Source organism: Corapipo altera, unplaced genomic scaffold (assembly GCF_003945725.1).
Source record: "Corapipo altera isolate COAL_440 unplaced genomic scaffold, ASM394572v1 113, whole genome shotgun sequence".
In the NCBI taxonomy this organism is placed as follows: domain Eukaryota; kingdom Metazoa; phylum Chordata; class Aves; order Passeriformes; family Pipridae; genus Corapipo; species Corapipo altera.
Window position 1 is genome coordinate 4,403,450 of NW_020884895.1, and position 17,998 is coordinate 4,421,447.

Consider the following 17,998-nt stretch of genomic DNA (forward strand, 5'->3'; position numbering starts at 1 on the left):
GGCGGAGGGGGTGCGGGGCGGCAGGGGACCCCAGGGCGGGGATCCCGGAGCGGGGCCGTGCGGGGCCGTGCGGGGCCGTGAGGGGCCGGGGCAGCGCGGGGCGCCCCGACGGGCTCAGCCGCGGCGCTGCGGCGCCCCCTGCCGGCCCGGCTGCGCCCCGGGCGGGGAGGCGCCGCCGGGAGAGGGACGGGGGGGAAGGGAGCGGGCAATTACACCCCGTCTAAATCGTAATAATGATCATAATAATAATAATAAAAACCTGCCTGCGAACAGGGACGCATCCTTCTTTTTTTTTTTTTTTTTTCCTGTACGTGGATTATGCAAACAAATCCTATCTGGTTCAACGTGTTCAATTCGAAAATGTATGTATAACCCCTGGATAAGTGATAGGTTAAACTGATGAAAAATAGGTGCGAATTATGAGATGTGGGATATAACCGGATTCTGATTGTCCAGACACTCCTGAAAGCTGTTTGCTTTCTTACTGTTCTCCCTTTGGTCTGTAGTTGATAAAGTTTTATTTACAAATTATTTTAGGGATAATTTTTTTTTTTTTTTTTTAAGACAGGGGAGTGGGTGGGTGGCAGTGGTGCTTGTTCGTCGTGCTGAACTGATAGGTGAGGGCTGGCGGTGCGAAGGCAAAGTGTTATTTTTACTCCGGCTGTAGCTGCGGGAGGTGCGTGGGATGCACAGCCCAGGGCTCCACGCAGGACCAGAGCGGCGTGGGCTGCCCTGTGCCCGCTGGAGGCCTTTCGGGGCCTGGTCCTCTCCTAATTGCATTTATCATATGAATAAAGGATGGGAAATGCCTAACAATTGTGTTATCGGGAGTATTTACGGCTCTATTTTAATTAACGCTTTTAATTATCGATGCAATAAACTGTCATATATACATAATAATGCACTACAGGAAATAAGGTGAGGGCGATGGCTCTTTTGGGGCATTTTTGCGCCTTTCCTCTGGGTATAGAGGTTTGCTTAGTTGGGAATACACACACGGGTGGGCGGAAGCAGAGGCAGACCGGGAAGCTGGCTATAAAATAAAATAAAGAAAATGATGAAATGGTCCCTGATTTTCTGTATTAATGACAATAACACCACTGCTCTCTAAGGATACAGCCACGTTGGAAGGGAGGCCTGCGGAGGGACGGTTTAATCTGAGTGGATTTAAAAAATCGTTGCCTTTGGTATAATTTATGGAGATGAAAAGTGCTTACATTAAACAAATAGTCTGCAAATGTTCTCAGTGATGGGCTCTGCGGCACACGCACTCTTATTTCCAGGTTATGAGTGTCTTAAAAAGAAAATGAATGTTAGCTAGTAGGATTTAATGTGTTTTTTGTTCTAATACTCGCCGATTTTTCTAAAAGCCCTAAGGATACAACCTATCATGTTAACTGTATCGGAAAGAATATACACATTTTCATATTTTTTTTTCCTGAACCTACTAGTAACCAATCTAAAGCAAACTATTAAGCAGACTTGTGGAGATGGGAGATTGCAGCTCCATTTTTTGTCCTTAGCTGCAAATAGAGGTTTAACTTGCAGTAATTAGGTGAGAACTAGCCAAGCATCTTACTATTATGATGCTTGTTAAAAACGCTTCTTTTCTGCATCTGCATTTGAGTGTGTTCCCCTCCACTCTTAATCTTCTTATGGAAATGAAGGCGAACGGCAGGGAACCTGCAGAGACTTAGAGAATGTCCTTGTTAACTGGAATTTCTCAGCATTGCTAATTAGCAGAGTTTGACGACCACCAGTATTGGGGAAAGCTCTGTTTAGCCACTCACAAACCCTTCCGAGGAAGAGCAGACTAATTTTATTTTGTAATTAAAATCTGAAAAGGGCCCTATTTGACAGTTAGGGCTATGAGAGTTTTATCTCCCTGTGAAATAATTACTGCCTTGATAACTCAATTTTCTGCAAAATGTCAACTGTGAGCTCCAAAAGTTTTAATTTCATTACGTTAAAAAAAAAAAATAACAGGCGAAGACGAAAATGTGCAGATAAATTTCCTCTCTCCCTTCTGATGCTGTAGCAGTCCAGTGCCCAGGAGCCGAAGTTAGTCAGGAAAGTTCTATTGCACTAACTGTTCCCCACTCTCTGGGGAATTTCAGTCATCACATGGTGAGTTTGCGGTAGCATGCCGAGGAAAACTTGGGGAGCTATAGTCTGGAATGCCCTAGAATAAAAGCCGCATTTGGAGTGGATACGGACAGGGGCAGGGGCCGGGGGAGCCCTGCGGTCCGAGCCGCCTTCCCCAGCCCCTGAACGCTCCCGAGGTGGGGAAAATGCAGAATGTCCTCGGCCAAATAAGTATATCACACGGCGATGACCGAAGACCCGAGGAGACCCGCCGGGCCCAGAAAGAAAGAGCTCAGGGAAACTTGGGAAGTTTGGCGGGGCCGAGCGCGGGTGAGGCTGGGGCCACCCTCCCTGCGAGGCCCGAGGGCGGCTGTGAGGGGGACCTGGGGGGAGCCGAGGCGCCGCAGCAAGTGTAATCCACTCTGCTTGCGTTTTGGATATTTTTTATTATTATTTAAAACGGTTTAATCTCCTTTTTGTCCCTGCCTGTCCAGCAAGTAGCCTGATTGTCGGTCTCAGAAGTGGCATTACACGTACAAACTAAGGAGGGGGCGAGCCACGGCCGGGCCCGCCAAGACCCCATTTCGCCCAATAATTTCATTCAAGGGCTCTAAGGACACTTGAAAAGCCGCGGAATGCCGAGGGAGCCCCGCGCTGCTCCGGGCCTTTCCTTTCATCCCGCTTCTCCCGAATGGAACCACAGAGAGAGCACACGTGTGGGCAGAGCACGGCCCGGGTCCGGGCCCGGTCGCAGGGTTGGGGGGTTGCGGGAGGTGGCAGGGGCGGCTCCCCCGCACCACCGATCTCACCCCGTGCCCTCCGAGCCAACCCGCTGCCACCGCACCTGCTGGCGACCACCGCATGCGGGAGCCGGGGCTGCGGGGCTGGGGCGGTAAAAAACGCGCTGCCGAGAGGTTAAAAAAAACGGGGGTTGGGGGGGGAGAAACGAAAACAGAAAGAAGCAGCTCCACTTTCGTCCAGTGCTACAAGAAGCAAATTAAAAAAATAAAACTCAGATCCTGGAAGGCGTTTAACGTACACGATAAACAGCATAAAAGCCGACTCGCACACACCACCTCTCGAAGTCGCTTTCAAAAGGCTTCTCAATAAATGGAGAAGCCGATTGTCCAAACAGGCTTCCAGGACTCTTCATAAACAGCCAACAGCCTTCTCAAGCTCCCTGAGGTTTTTACCCTGCATCTAAAATCATACTCCAGGGATTTCTCTCCCATAGGAGAGTATAAGTGCAGCCCGTACTTTTTCTTACCTGACCTTAAAAATAAATCAGAAAATCAAGACCATTGATGATGATAAACTTAGGAATTACTGCACAACATAGCGGGGTGAAATTACAGTTGAATATTGGCTCTTTAGCGGGAAGGCAACCCCCTCGAGCGGGATCCTTTTTGGCAGTCTATTTAAAGTTATCTTTCCTTCCTAGTTTTATAAGAACAAATGAGTTTTCTTTTCCCATTGTAGTTGAATGAACTCATGTATATTAAACACAAAACCCCTCCTGAAGAACGCTAACTGCTTTGCCTAAACCCACAAAGGCACAAAAATCCAGAATTGAAGGTTTCCAATTCCTGAATAAGTCCCCTTAACTCTCTCAGGCTCGCAGGAGAGAGAGACTGGGGACATTCTCTGAAAGTCTTAATGCCTGGAAGGGGCTATCTCAAATGTATTGTCTTTTCCTAAAGTTGAGGCTTCTATTTTATTTCCCTCTTTCCTCTTCACCATCTTTGTGTTGACTTAAGAAAATAATGGTCTAAAAAAGTGTCTGTTCATGGGATCACACGTGTCGCCCAAATCAAATGAAGTCCTCTTTGGCCCCGGCACAGTTTTGATGGAATTATTCCGGCTCTTCCATTGAATTCACACCATTTCCCAAAGAAGCTCTGGCAGTTTCAATGGGAACGCCTGAGGCACAGCCTGGGGTGCTTCAAGGATGCTTCTCTCAGTGCACCTCAAGCCCTGGCATCCCGAGGCATGGTTTGAAAAGTACATTAGAAAAAAAAAAAAGAAAGAAAAAAAAGTCCTTTCCAGTGATTCTCAGATCACTGACACGATCGCCCATAATGGAGCCAAGACGGTGACTTTTATCTCGCTGTTCCTCATAGTCCTTAATTTGGAGCTCATTGACAGGACAGACGGTAATGACACTTTCAGAACTGTTATGGTCTAGAGTGACAATCTCTCCATCTCGCCCATGGTTTATTGACACCATGGGCTCATTGTGTCAACTTAGGCTTGTGATTTCAGAATTCTCCAGCGACGGGCTCGTTGGGAGGATTTTAATTCAAATTATAGACTAGCTGTCTATACTGTGAATTCATATTTAGACGGCGCTTAATCGGAGCGGAGAGACGGTGCTATAAATAATAACAACAACACTTCCCATGTGTCTATCCACTGTTCTCCATCCGAAGACCTGAAAGAGCCTTTACCAGAGGAGGCCCGGGAGCAGGGGAGGGAGGCGAGGGAGTCTCAGGCTCCTCCAAGGCAGCAAAGGGGAGCCCGCCTGACTCCCCGAACATCCTCCACCCGGGCCGAGGCCATGAATGTGTTTGCGACCAGCGGCGGCCGGAGAAGCGCTTTAGACACAAAATGACCTGTAACACTGCTGGGTTGGGTTGAGGTGTGGGGTGCTGTCCGAGGGGTGTCACAACCCTTTTTTTTGTGGAAATCACTGGTCAGCGGGGCTTGTCCAAACACCCCGCCTGCCCTTGTGGAAGCTTTCCCGGTGGGTCCAGATGACTACGAGGAGAAGGATCCAGGGGGGTGCCCGCGGGCTGGGCTTGCTCCAGCAGCGGGAGAGGAGGGGCAGAGCTGCGGGTGTTCAGGCCAGCAGGTGCCAGGGACAGGCTCAAGGGGAACGCAAGAAAAGCTGAAGTGGGAAATTGGCATTTGAGGTTGTTTTTCTGGTTTGTTTCTTCAACTCTTCCCTTCCACCGCTCGAGAGAGATATAGGAAATGCCGGCATCCAAAAAAAATCTCCTTCCAAAAGATATAAATAAACTAAAAATGCACTTTTCCTCCAATTGGAGATGAACGAGACTGAACAGAGAGCTAACCCCCTCTTGCTGCCAGCTGAGCATAGAGCTGACCCCCCCTTGATGCCAGCTGTCTGCCAAGCCTGGGACCCGATCCCAGATTTACAGCATTTGCTCCCTGGAGTAAAGTCCGCGGAATAAAACCGGGCAGCTGAGTTACCGACTGAGCCCCCAGGAAAACCGCATTTTGGTTAAACCGATCAGTCGGGACCCTTGACTTTATGTGCCAACTTCTGCCTTTCAGAGGGGGAGTTTACGACCCCTTTACAGCCCCTCACAACTGCTGTTTCTAAGGGGAGCACTAACAGCCCCTCTCTTGGAACCGGCTTAATCATTCACCTTTCGGCAGGAGTCACTAAATTTTTCGTAAAGTGCCTCCTGATGTTAAACCGCATGCACGAACCGCTCTGCATTTTTTCCGTTCCCTGTGGTAATTGACATATAATATCTCTGTTTCTAACTAGCAGATCTATACAGATGTATATTTTTGCTTAATTTCAGAGCTATGTATACCGAACACATCCTAACTAAAGAAACAGTAGAGGAAATCTGGGAATTCCTTGTGCAGGAAATCTGTGCAGGGCTCTTACTATTATTTATAGAAAATGCCATGACTTTATTTTGGGCGCTCTTACTACAGAATTGCCTTATTAGGAGTCTCGAGAGGAGATCAAACTGAAAGAATGGAGTCAGTATACTCAGCGCGACAAACAATAATATTTCATAAAAATATAGTAGAATATAATTTCTAAAGTGAAAAGTTTATTGTGAGACCAACAACCATAGGGCTCCTCTAATAGAAAATCTGTGGCGTTATGACTTTCATCCAGACTGTCAACAGAAGATACAAAATAACCCCAATTTAGCAGAAATAATTTGGTTTCCATTAGTCTTTCTCTTCGCACGCAAGACGCATAAACCGTGCTGGGTGTTACCGCAACTCGCAAATATCGCCGTTAAACGCACTACATAGAGCTACGCGGATGCCTAAAAAATAAGTAGAGAATTAATCTAAAAAGTTAGTGACAATGCAGCCCGTCACATATTTTGGTTAATCGTTTTGTATCACCAGATTTCTTTTAAATCTGTCATCTCCACAACGAGGAAATAAAAACGCGCTCCAGGCATTCACTGAAGATAACGCTTCTTCCTTTTCCAGAATTGGGGGAGGGGGGGTTTGTTTTACTCCTTTTTTTTTTTTTTTTTTTTTTTTTTGAGGGGGGATTGAGACGACTTTATTGCTTCGGGTTTAAACATATGTCATTTTAGAAAATGTTTCCTTAATGAAAAGGAAACGTTCAAGGCTGCTCACAAGCAACACCTGTCAACACTGACTTACTTAAGACACCTTCGGAGGAAAACATAAGCACTAGCTTCTGAAAGGCTGGCATTTGCTGACAGCACTGGAACACCGAAGTTGGGAACGAGGAAAAATTAATCCTTATTTTTGTGCCTAACGCTGACAATAAAGAAGATGTTCTTTCGGGGATGTCCCGCTCGGGGCAGCGGGTCCCGCAGCAGCACCTCTGCTCTGCCTGGGTGCGGGAGAATATCACACACTGACATTTTTATAAGACCCAGGCTTATGAGAAGCTCTGCTTAGAAACAAATCCGTGGCATTTTAATATTTTTTTTTTTTTTTGGTCACGTTTATATATCCACGGAGCAAACAGCACAAGCTGGAGGCGGCTTCCCTGCCCGCGGCTCCTGGGCTGGGTTATCCGCTCCCCCTGCCTGCACCTCATCGTGCTTACTTTAACACCCCCGCTCCAGAGACTCCAAGACGCTTCCATGCGCCGGTTCCTCGCCTCGCCGTGGATCCCGTCCCGGCGCTCCCGCTCCACCCGCGGGCGAGTCTCTCCCGCGGAATTCCCCGCGGGCACCCCCGGCGCGGCCGACAGGGGGCGCCGCCTCCCGCCCGGAGCGGCCGCAGGCGCGGGGGGAGCCCGAGGGGGTCCGGGGGGGCCCAGGGGGAAACCGGGGAGCCCGGAGCCGAGCGGGGTCGAGTACAGATCTTTAGTCGTCGTGGATAAAAAGAGATTAAAGGCTAAATTCTTTCTTTTTCCTTTTTTTTTTTTTTTTTTTGTCAATTTTAACCAACTACGGAAATGTAGAGCTTTCCATCCTTTGATGTTTCCCCAGAAAGAAACTGTTATATCGGGTTGTGAAATTACACCGTCTCAGAGCCAACGAACCAGCCGTGGAGTGCTAAAATAATTTAATTAAAAATAATAATAATATAAGGACCCGAGCTTCCGCAGAGGCACTTAAAAGCTGACACGTGCCCCTCCGTCTCCCCTCTCCCTAGCGCTCCCGATGTTTCGTGACTGCCGTTTGATGGGAATAATTAAAAATAAGATAACCCCACGCTAGCAGGGAGCTCGCATCCCTCTCTTGCAGCGCGCTGTCCTCACCCTGCCCCTGCACGGCCAGCCCTACCGCCCAGCTCCGCTCCGCAGGGGCAGAAGAGTATAAAAAAGCAAATCGCTAAAATCATAAATCAAATGTTGGACTTTTATCATATTAACACTAAATAAAATTGTAACCGGCTACCCACTTTCCCTCTACTACAAAACCCCTTCACCTGTATTTAAATAGCACGTCTTTAATTACAGCAGTTGGGGATGTATGAGGCTGAAATGAAATTAGCAGTCATTACCAGTCCTTTAACTCTGTGGTGCTTTTGATCAGCACTAAATTAGCTTTCCAGTCCTAACAAAGGCTCTATAGCAAGCAGTGGGCTGTAAATAAGACAGCTCGACCTGCCCTCAACACCTTTTCTCTTGTCAATCACAGCTCTATCATTCAGCCCAAGATTAACCTTTATCTACCAAATTCTTACCAAAAAAAAAAAAAAAAAAAAAAAAAAAGGGCCAAGGCTGGGGGAGGAAGGGGGGGAGAGGTGGGAAGTCCAACCTCAACTTTGCTAACTGTAACTAAAAAGAGCTTCTCTTTAAACAGTATTATAATGAGCCCAGGTGTCAAAATCGGTCCTTTCCCAGCCCCAAGTGCATCCGAAGGCAATCAAACGTATGGATGATTTATTATCACCGGAGCGCTGCCTGGCTGTGCGCTGCCTTTCCCCCCTCGGTACACCCCTCGGGAGCCCCGCCGGGCTGATCCCCCCTTTTCCCGGGATGGGGCCGGGAACGCTGCGCGCCGCCGGAGGGATCGGGCCGGGAACGCGCCGCGCCGCCCACAGGGGGCGGCAGAGAGAGGCGGCCGCGGGCCCTCCGCCAGCGCTGCGCGCCCGGGAACCCCCGCGGCGGCCGCTCCGCGCCCCGCGCACGGCCCCGGCCCTGCGGAACCACCTCCCGGCGAGGGGAACCCGCGGCGCAGCGCTGGGAGCACCGCGGCGGCTCCGTGCCCGCCGCCCAGAGCGATGCGCGCTGCGCAGCCGGGAGCTGCGCGCCGCTCCGCGGGGAGCGCCGAAATAGCGGCCCCGTCTGAAACACCCCCGGGGCGCGGCGGGGGAGCGTCCCGGCTCCGCTCCAGCGCTCTCCGTGGGCCGTGTGCTCCCGGGGAGAGGGGAAGGCAGGGCAGAGGCAGCCTGCGGACCGGGAGCGCCTCCTCCCAGCCGTGCGCTCGGCGCTGCGCGGCCGCGCAATTTCAGCCGAGCTCAAACGCGCGCGCGAGTTCCCCGAGGTTAAGGCGGCGGAGCTCGGGCCGGCGGGTCGTAGGTGGGAAGCTATACTTCCAGATCATTTTAAAGGTCACGGGGGAGGAGGGGGGAAAAACTGTGGATGTCAAAGTTGTGCTGCAGCTACTTACATGTCGGTGCCAGAGCAGGGTGGTGGCTGTGAGCGGTTTGATTGGCAGCTCAACGTGAAAGTCCGCGCGGACTCCGGAGCCCGGCGCAGCCCCGGGGGTCTGAACACTTTTCATCGGACAGAGGCAGTTGAAGGAAGCTCGCACGTCCCCTTCTCTTCTCCTCCTCCATCCAGGACAGAGAATGAATCCATTTCGGTTTTTCTTCCCTCGGCTCTCCTTCCGTTTGCCTACACATCCTCCAAGTCCTAGCCCTAGCTTTTAACTGCAGTCCCTGGAACAAGAGGGGAAAAAAAATCGTTTATGGCTTAAAAAATCCAAATGGCTGATTTCGTGTGTGTGTTATAAGAATGCACCCACAACAACAAAAAAGTCACTTCTCTGTCCCCCACCGTACAGCAGAAGAATAATAAAAAAGCTTTATATTTTTGCAGTGGGTATTCAAAGATAATTTGATGCCATTGTTTCTGCTACAGATGGTTCTTTTTAATACAATAACACTGCTCTTTGTGCATACTACACACAATAAAAATCGAAAGCGTTCTCCTGAATAACCATTTTGTTCTCGCTTGTATACAGGCCAACAAAAGCTGCCGTGAGGTAATGGGTTCTGTTTATTGAAGGCACAGAATAGAGGTTTGATAAAGATTTTTGTATATGGGGGAAAAAAAAATTAAAATAAAGACCTCGCAAGGTCGAGCTGATCTCTGCGTATTTATTACCACTGAAATATTTTATCAATATATTTTTTTGAGTTGCAGCTGCAGGGATCCTTCCTCCCCTCCCCCCATCCATAATCAGCCCAAACATCTGTTTCTTTGAATTTGGGAAGATCTGTAGTCGTGGCCAGACCTAGAAATCCAGACTTTACGAGCCAGCGGGGCAAAGGGGCTCAGCGCTAAGGCAGCGGGCGATGGGGAGGCGAGGCTGAGCAGCCCCGGCTGCGCCTGTGCGCGCCTATCTTTGTGTGCCTTGCTTTGCAATCTGCTGTCCACGCACACGCATACACAAAGGCGCAAACTGGTGCTAACAGCCGTCGGGATTAGCCCACGGGATTTTCCGGCGCGCGGCGTGTCCCTGCGCTCCAGCACCCTCCGCGGCGCGCAGCTCCCGCGCAGCGCGGCTGTTGCGCGGGCTTTGCGCGGCTGTTGCGCGCCGCCACCGCCGCCCGTAAAGTTCTCCAGAGCCTCCAGAGCCGCCCTCACAAACGGGGTTCCGGGTGTGCCCCCGTCGGGACCGCGGGCTGCGGAGAGCAGCGGGCAGCGGCAACCGGGAGCCGGCGAGTGCCGAGGGTGCTGCGGGCTCCAGCAGAGTTCTGGTGCGTTGCTAACTTTCTGTCAAGTAATGAATAAATTACCACCGCTGAAGGGGGAAATAAATGTTAGAGGGAACAGCCAAGACCCACAACGATTTTTTTTTTGTCGTGGAAATTGTTTCACAGGTCAAGAATTCTGCGCCCGAAAGTCGCCCAGTTACCTAGTCTGGGATCTGGTTACGACTGTAGCAACTCGAAGAGAGCCCCAAAGCAGAAGAAAGTGCTTAGACAATGGGGCTCTGCGGGAAAGTTGTTAGTCAGTGACTGTGTTTGTCTACCTTTCTATAGGAATTAATGCCACAGTTCTCTGTGCCTCTGTAGCCTGGACTGACAGTAATCCACCTCTGTGACTTCTGCCCTTTGTGTTTTCACAAAACTTGGCTCACTTGTAGCACGACAACAGCATGGAATAATGACTTTAACCTTCAAACGTTCTTTAATTAGCTTTTTCAGCAAACTAAAAGATGCTCAAATGAGCCCTTTGACAAAAACTGACCTGAGCCTTCAAATTCTACTTTCACTTTTAGGACTAAGACGTTATTGGTTCACAACTCTTCTGAAGTCATCTAATAAGGGATTATTTAGGAACTATTACCCACACGCCAATTAAAGCCTCTCCGATGAAATTCGGGAGACAAAGATAAGCATCAAAACGGAAAATTAAACTATTTGCACATGGCTTGTTTTTCAACAACCCATTTTCCATCTCAGGATAAACATCTTCGCGCCAGCTCGCTCCGCCGGAGCGGGGAGGGTGCGGGGAGCCTCTCCGGGGCGGCCGCGGCCCCGCCGGCAGCGCCCGCAGCAGCGGCCCCGCAGCCTCCGCACAGGGGGCCGCGCTGCCGGGGACGGGCGAGCTCTGCTTTCCAGGCTTAGCGCCAAGAGGAGGCTCGCAGGGAGGGTGGCAGAGCTCACCTCCGGGCACGGAGTTCAACGAACCTCCTGTCATTTTGCAATAGCCTTTACATGTTAAGGAGGAGCGGGGGGGTAAGAACTTTCATAAGATTCGCGAAGAAAGTACCGCTTCTCCTGAAGATGTATTTTATTTCTCAGAGCAGTGAAGGAAAGAAATTAGCAGGAAATGAGTATTTTGCCACCTACAGTGGCTCTCTGGGTTAAATGGGAACAAGGATCTGAACAGTTTAATGCTGACTTATCAGTGAAAGATGATATCTCTTTCTCTTTCCAGCCAGAATATCCCGATGGCTCAGAAATCTTACGTCGTTCTTAACCGCTGTATACAACTTTTGGAGAGAGTTTCCAGGCAAATTACAGCAGCATCCTACGGCAAGCTGACAAAGAGATTCCAAGAATGCCACGCATCTAGGAGGGAAATACGAATCCCTCTCTTTAGCCTGAAGCACGAAATTGGCTTAAAGCTCATTTTGCAGATAACCAGAAACGAAATCAGCAGTGCGTGGACCGGGTGGCTACAACTTTCTAATGCTTTGCAGCCATTTCTAATAGGGAATTTCTGGAGGGAAAGGAAAACAAACAAGCAAAAGTAAACAAGTGAACCACAGATTGGAAGGGCTCTGAAAGAAATTCGCCTCTCAACACGCATTTTTCCTCCTGGTCTGCGGAGGGCTGGGCTCCCACACGGGCATTGGTACCCTTAAGCCTCTGTGTCGAGACCAATCCTACGGGCTGGGAAAATGAATATCCTAGATTTGGACTTTCACAATTCATTTTAGACTAGGAAAAAAAAAACCCACCTGCATCCAGGTGCATAGATAAATTAACGGATCACCCCAAATAAGCTATATATAGATATATCTCTAAGTTGTGTGTTCAAACAGAACAGACCAATAAGGTGTTTACCAGACACGGTCTCCCTTAGAGGGGCTGGGTGCCGGAGTCTGACTCACAACTGTGTCCAGAAAAAGAATAATTTCAGACTTTTGGAGTTCTGACCCAGGACAAAGCACTGAAACACTGGCGCTGTTTCAAAAACGAGGGGGCAGCCAGGATGCTGCTGATATTTTTCGCCCCTAGCCAATATTTCTGCCCTTGCCGTGTCCGACACTGCTCAGCCACAGCCTCTGTCGGGCTCCGCCGCGCACGGACCGCGCTCCCCCGCCCCGGGGCTCCGAAGTGAGTCTTCCCCGGAGGAGTAGAGGTTAACACCGAACTGGACAAGCCCTTCTTTCCCATTCTCGCTCGCTGACAAGAGGGTTAAAGTTTAATATCAGCGGGCTGCACCGAGTCACCGCCTGCCCACGGCTGCCGGCGGCCACGCGGGACCCGTCCCGGGCCGTCCCGGGTGGGGACAGCGGGTCCCGCCGCCCCCGCGCCCCTCGCCCCGGGCTCTGGGGAGGCTGCGGGACCCGGGTGCGGGGCCTGCAGCAGCGCTCGCCCACCCGCCGCTAACCCCGCGTTTCCTTCGGGACTTCTTTCCCGACCAAAGGGGCTTCCCAATCCATTTCCAGAAGTTCTCACCCTCTCGTTTCACTTTAACGACGTTCCTGCTTTTCTAGTCAAAAAAGCTACGAGGGGGAGGCGTGGTGTGCTGTCCGGGCACCGAATGCTGAGGAATACACTCCTCGGGAAGGATGGACACGCTTCCCACCACGCCGCAGCCTTGAAACACACCACGTCTCGGGACACACCGATAGCAGGTGTTTTTTTTTTTGTTTGCTCCCCCCAGTCCTCCGGGATATGGCGGTAGAAAATCCAGTTGCTGAGAAAGAAGCTGTTCCGCATAAGAGCAGCTCTGGAGGAGCGGCAGGTTTGCAGGACGGGCAGGCCCTTCACTGCATGGAAATCTATGGAGGAACTTTAGATGTGTCTCCTAAAATTGTAGAGTTTCCCACTGTTTAGTTTTTTTCATGATTGCTTTGGGAGACCTGTTCATTTATTACCTCAACATTTACTGCAATATTTTTGCTATGGGTAGTTGTGGTGCCAAATATGCCTTTACTGAAAGATGACCACATGGTCCCACAGGATAAATTTCTCCTGTGAAGAAGAGTAGAAAGTATAGCACTGGTAATATTATGTATTTTAACCAAATATCTCTGGCACTTGATACCTTTATACATTCAATTCCTTAGATGGAATGTCCTTGGAACTGGACATTTTTTTTTACATACTAAAGCTGAATTTATCAAAGAAGTGAAACTTGTTTGCAACAACTCTTTAAATTCCTGTGTATGCTATGTCTACCTTACAAATATATTGATTCTAAAAATGTTTTGGTAAATAAAAATAAAATAAATAAACAATCAGCATACATGCACACACACTATATATATATATATATATATATATATGTATGTACACACACACACACTTTACACTGCACTCTTCATGCCCATGCAGATGGTATATACTATATATATGATAATATACAAATACAGTCTAGTGGCCGGTATATAATGTTGCACATTTAGAGGAGTCAGAAACTCCCTTCACTCATAATTCCACATATGGACATGGAGATTGCATGTGCTCTCACATCTTAAATGATGTGGGAAACATGATTCTTAATGCTAAATTCTGAATATGTTACCATGGAGAAGGTGACAATTCACAACCTACAAGCAGGTTTTTCTCAAAACTTAGGTTTTCATTACAAACTTATTTCTGCTGTTAGCAGGCTGGAACTGGAAAGGAGAGCACCAGTCTTGGCAGGAGGATCCCAGTGAAGTCCAGAGAGCTCTTCACTGGCAATATTCTGACTGGCACTTTTTTTCATCATAATTTATTTAAGATATAAGGGGTGAATTTGGGGAAATTAATTTCTTTCTCTGTGGTTTCAGTACGGTTTCAAGTAGTCCATCACCACCTCATGACAGCAACATCTGCTGAGCCCCATAACTTGCAGTGACTTTCTGACTTTATGAGGTAAATTCAGTTAATTTGGACACATCCACATTTAGTTAGACCCTCACAATACTTGCCCTTATTGTTCTCATTTTTTTCCCCCTCTAGCCACCATAGAGCCTCAAATAAATCAGGGTCTGTAAGGGGCCACAACACACTTCTTCCTCTGAACAACACAGGCCCTAAGCAGGAATCCCTCTGCATAATTTGAAACCCTCCACAAGTATTACAGAGCAGCAATTCCAAGGTTCCTGACAGGTCAAGAAACCCGGGTTATTTGAAAGAACGTTAATAAATGAGAATATGCAGAAATAAGGGATAGTTATTTGCAGCGGGAAAAGGGCAAAAACCTCATACTGTAGCTGGCACTGAATTAAAAAGTATACAGCGGATTAGATATCAAGCACTCCTATCAAATACAAGGCCCAGGAACCTAGGGGGAGTGAAGTGTGTAAGAGCAGATGCTTAGAAGGTAAAACACCCCAATTAACCTCATTATCTGTTACAAAACTGTACTATTAATATTCTGTGTTTTTTCAATTCACTGTTGTTGTTGTTGTTGTTGAAGAGAATCTGTTGACTATAGCATATGTTTTACTGTAGCCTCCCAAATCAGCATTGCCCTTCTTAAGGTCAGGGGAATGTATCTTAAAACATTCATATATTTAAAAAATATGAATTGTTATTTTAATAAGCACTGTGGATAGTTTAATTTGTATTTGTATTAAATTAAACATATGGTGAACAGGGTATAATAGATTTTCTATAATTTAGCTGCCAATGTGGCAACAGAAGCCAGTTACTCTCACCAGCAGACTTGTCAGTGGTTTGTTTACTAGCTTATTTGAATTAAAATAAAGCTTCGCTTCTGCTGACTGCACATCATTATCTATGAGACCATAATCCTGCTAGCAAATCCTATATCTTCCAGAACTGGCTCTTTTGTTTGGGATTACTGAGAGCTTAGCCTATAACAAAGAGGAATAAGGCATCCCTCTCATCCTCGTAATTAAGTGTGGGGAGTAATTTAGAAACAAACCCAGAAAGATGTACAATTTGGAGTTCTGCTTCTATACAGGATTGGGGAACAGAAGAGGCCAAACACTGATTATGTTAGCACAATATTTAAACTATTAAACTACTGTATAACAGGAATCCAGCTTTTAAAAAGAAATGGCAACTATCAATAAAGTATTAAGTTGCTTTACACTGGAGACATTTTTTGCTTATCTGAAGGTATGCTGGCAAATTTGGGTGGAGCCTGAAGACCGAACACTATTTTAAACCTCAGTTTTTCTATATGCATATACTAACATTAAAACTTCTATAACACCTCAGTTTTTAAATTAAAGAGTATAATTTAATATATGAAACATTTTTTTTAAAGTACTCCTTAAATGTTTTAAATATTTCTGAATAAGAATATTTTCTAGGAATAGGAATACCTCTGGCAGCTGAACATGCTTCTTTAAGTGTTCTATTTTGATACCACCAAGATTTATATTTTCCTTTGGGAAAACAAGTAGCTTGAAGTTGCTACCATTTTACAGCTATGACTACAGCAGTCAGGAAGAAAATAAAGAATATTTTAATATAGGTATTCTGAGGTCAGCCAATAGTATATCATCAATCTTTTGAATCATCCAAATCTGTTTCTTCTCAAAACAAGAGTTATGCCAAACACAAGTAATAGAAATTAATAACTAGGTCACAAAAATAGAAGCCTCGGGAGTATACAGATACACAGTATCTATTAGCAGAGGGCTAATAAGGACAGGGGTTGATTTATAAAAGTCTTCGACATTAATTGTCACAGATGGGAATTCTGAGGACCTCTGTGAAACCAAATGAGGCCCTAGTGAATTATAAAGCAGGTCCTTAGACTTTAAAAACATTTAGGCAAAGTGACAGTTCAGAACATCTGTTAGCCTTCTGTCTGAGTATAGACTGGATGTCATGGAGTGCACAGCTGTAGGCATTTTCTGCCTCTTTTTGCCAACATCTGTCACAGCATTACAGTAATATAGGTAATTATCAACACCTCATATAAACTGTTTGCTATTTTAATTTCTGAATAAGTAAAATTAGCATTATACCCTCTTGCACAAAAAAAAAAAAAAAAATCCAGCAGGGGAAGAATACACATTCCCTTTTAAAGCTGAATGACAGATCTCATAATTTTAGGAGAGCTGAAACTCAGACAAAAATCTCTACTACAAATAAGGTCCTTAGGATAACATAAAAGACTTAGGTGAGAACAAGTTTAAATATTCTCCTTTTCTCTCTCTGTTACTTAAAAAAAGACATCTAAGTCTCATCTGTCATAAGCAAAGAAGATCAGTAGCAAGAAAAGATAGGAAACCGTTAATCATCTATGTTTTTTTTCCATGCAGAAGCAGCTGTCAAATGATGTATGTTTTACCACAGTAACAAAGCCAAGGGCTCATCATCACCAAGCAATTTTACTGTCAGCTGGTCATCCTTCTTCTCAACAGTAACAAAGTAAGAGACCACCTTGCATCAGTGCATAGAAGCTCGACCTGATGCCGAAGTGAGTGGGGAAATAACTCACAGGACTTTCAGAAATATAGGCATGTTCCAGGGGTCCCTTGGCAACTAAATAGAAAGGGGCACACAGGAAGAGGTGCTCTGAACAAATAGGCCTTTAAGCCAACTTTTCAAGGCCACATCCAGTTACCCCATAAGAGATGAAAAAACAGTGCCGAGTCCTGAAGATCATCTGCCTAATGGTGGACAGCACAGAGAAGATTTCAAAAAGTGACCAGGTACTTTGGGTTCCTCAGTTTTGGAGGCCCAGGTGATACACTTCGTAAGAGCATGATTTGCAGAAGTCAGTTGCTTATCATTTGTGATAATCAGGCTCCTGTGACATGTTGCTAGCTGAACACCAAAACCATCAGCCACTTTGACAACAGTGGCCCACGTGGTGGTTGCCTTAATGAGAGCAATTTTATAAGTGCCCTTCATGGCCTTGTAGAGCAGAGGATAAAGAATGGTAGAACAACAAAGCAATGCTGTAACAACAGCAGTGGAGACACGTTGGTCTGAACATGTGAGTATGAACCTTGTGACAGAAAATAATCATGTGGCAATGAGTTTTATGAAATTTCATGGAAGTGATGATCATATCCAGCTCATACTTATTTTCCTTTCACCACAAAAAGAATAGCACCTCTGCTAGAAGCTAATGTTCCAACATGGAAAACCTGAAAAAGTGCCTTTAGCTCTTTTTATAAAGGAGGCATATGGAACAAAGTGGTCACCAATATGCTATTTTTAGTGCCTGAACTACAGTCCAGAAGATAATACCCAATTACTTGATATAGTGCTCTATACACTCTCTGAACAACAATAGTGGACTGAGGAGCAAGAGAAAGCACCAGAATATGGTTTTGAAGTCATTCAGATTTCATGTATTTTATTTTCGTCTAAAAATAAAGGCTTTGAAAAGAGATGCAGTGTTGTCCAGGTTGAAGGAGGGGGGACAGAGAGGAGCTGAAAGGGAGATGAGAGCAGATGGAGGTTGAGACCTTGACTACAGGAAAAGACAGCTAGGGCACAGAGAGCCAGAAATCTAGAGAAAAGAAAGAGGAAATGATTCTGGGGTGTACAGCAGAGAAAGGTATCCATGTAGCTATAAGCCTGTCGTACCTGTACCTGGTAAGGAACACCACATTCAGGACAATCTATTCTGTTGGGGGCAATACAGGGTTTTGCTAATTCTGTTGTTTCCCCTAATTTCCACTCTGATGGACTGTGAATTGTGGTGGCTGAGTTGCAGATACATGTTTTTTTGATAGCCTCTGCTAGCAATTTTACTGAGGACATAGAGGACAGCCCTGTGCCAGTACAGTTTGAGGGTGATCCAGCAATTTTGGAAGGAGATGCACAGATACCTTGCTGTCTTGCTTTCTTATTTTCTTATTTTCCC

General features: G+C 46.8%; 1 long non-coding RNA gene across 1 annotated transcript; it reads left to right on the top strand.

The window, feature by feature from the left end:
- The first annotated feature begins 12,528 nt into the window (after nucleotides 1-12,528).
- Nucleotides 12,529-17,520, top strand: LOC113949086. The gene is made up of 2 exons (XR_003528352.1): nucleotides 12,529-12,839; nucleotides 16,440-17,520. It is a non-coding gene; the product is annotated as an uncharacterized LOC113949086 (long non-coding RNA).
- Nucleotides 17,521-17,998: the final 478 nt, after the last annotated feature.